The 1,893-nt window shown below is 38.6% G+C and overlaps 1 non-coding gene across 1 annotated transcript; it reads left to right on the forward strand.

Moving 5' to 3' along the window:
* The first annotated feature begins 1,094 nt into the window (after positions 1-1,094).
* Positions 1,095-1,166, forward strand: TRNAE-UUC (transfer RNA glutamic acid (anticodon UUC)). Its single transcript has one exon. It is a non-coding gene; the product is annotated as a tRNA-Glu (tRNA).
* Positions 1,167-1,893: the final 727 nt, after the last annotated feature.

Raw genomic sequence — 1,893 nt, forward strand, 5'->3', positions numbered from 1 at the left:
CTCCTAGTCAGATTATAGAAATAAACATCGTATTCCAATACATCCTGGATGAGAGAATTTACTACACGTTACATTTTATGTGCACAGAACAGGACTTTTCTTAAGAACACATCAACATTCAATAAACAAAATGTTATTATTTGGCAGGGAAAAAATGACTTTTGCTTGAAATGGAAATTGTCGCTTCTGCCTAAAGCACAAGAAAGCGTCCCTTGAGGATTATATGCAGATAGATTAGTTTTTTACCAATCCAGGACCTTCCAATGAAGTCATGTCTTGCAAAAATGTCAAAAAATTAGATTCAATGCACCTTGCATTAACATCAAGACACTGACGCTCTAATAGTTTTACTCGTTTAAACCCTTTTAAGGCATATTGCTGATTTCAAAGAAGGCCACGCCACCTTTGCAAAAACTTACTTCCTCCAAGAGCTCTTTAGAACGGGTACTTTTAGCTTCCGCAAGGTTGCCAAAACCTTTCTTTTCGGTGACAGATTTTACTCCCAAGTATCTTTTGGACACAAGGAACATGACGGCGAAGGTGCCAAAAGGTCTCCAAAAATGCCAGCATTTCATTATATGTGAAAATCAGTCAATCAAAAGATTTTCCAGAGAAGCTAAACGATTTACCATTTAACCAGGCATGGCAAGGGTTTGCATTTGGCGTATTGCTTAAGGTTCTTCTTGATTTTTCACTCAGGTGGTAGAACATCATGCTTGGTGGCTTTCTTTTCTTGACCTAAAGCAGCCTATCAATGCAGTGCTGTGATATATTTATTCCAGAAGATGTATGAAGAATCTTGCGAAGTGTGGAGTTTGTGAGCTCCCAAAGATAGCTCAATGTTTAACCCCGCTCCAAAGAGGATAATGCCTTTTTGCAAGAGCTTCCTTTTCTTGCATAATCTTCAGGCAACCTTCTCCTTATGTCAACCGATCCGTGTCCAAATAAGTTAAGCTTTTCACTTGGTCTGGCATTTAGGATTCCTGTTTTTTCAGACATAGAGGTGAAAACAAATCATTTTAGGAAACCTTTCAAAATGCCAAGAACTTTTGGTTGTCTTGTGTTATCCACTCTAGAGAAAAGGTGACAGAGCTTCCCATATGGTCTAGCGGTTAGGATTCCTGGTTTTCACCCAGGCGGCCCGGGTTCGACTCCCGGTATGGGAATTGTCCTTAGCTTTTCTTCTTTAGTCACCTTTTGTTCTCACCCATATAAGTAGATGTCTCCGGTTTACTATTCTATCCGCACTGGATTGAAGATTTCTCCTAGTCAGATTATAGAAATAAACATCGTATTCCAATACATCCTGGATGAGAGAATTTACTACACATAACATTTTATGTGCACAGAACAGGACTTTTCTAAAGAACACATCAACATTCAATAAAATTTTTTTATTATTTGGCAGGGAAAAAAGGACTTTTGCTTGAAATGGAAATTGTCGCTTCTGCCTAAAGCACAAGAAAGCGTCCCTTGAGGATTATATGCAGATAGATTAGTTTTTTACCAATCCAGGACCTTCCAATGAAGTCATGTCTTGCAAACATGTCAAAAAATTAGATTCAATGCACCTTGCATTAACATCAAGACACTGACGCTCTAATAGTTTTACTCGTTTAAACCCTTTTAAGGCATATTGCTGATATCAAAGAAGGCCACGCCACCTTTGCAAAAACTTACTTCCTCCAAGAGCACTTTAGAACGGGTGCTTTTAGCTTACACAAGGTTGCCAAAACCTTTCTTTTCGGTGATAGATTTTACTCCCAAGTATCTTTTGGACACAAGGAACATGACGGCAAAGGTGCCAAAAGGTCTCCAAAAATGCCAGCATTTCATTATATGGGAAAATCAGTCAATCAAAAGATTCTCCAGAGAAGCTAAACGATTTACCAT

Source organism: Pelobates fuscus, chromosome 3, assembly GCF_036172605.1.
Source record: "Pelobates fuscus isolate aPelFus1 chromosome 3, aPelFus1.pri, whole genome shotgun sequence".
NCBI lineage: Eukaryota > Metazoa > Chordata > Amphibia > Anura > Pelobatidae > Pelobates > Pelobates fuscus.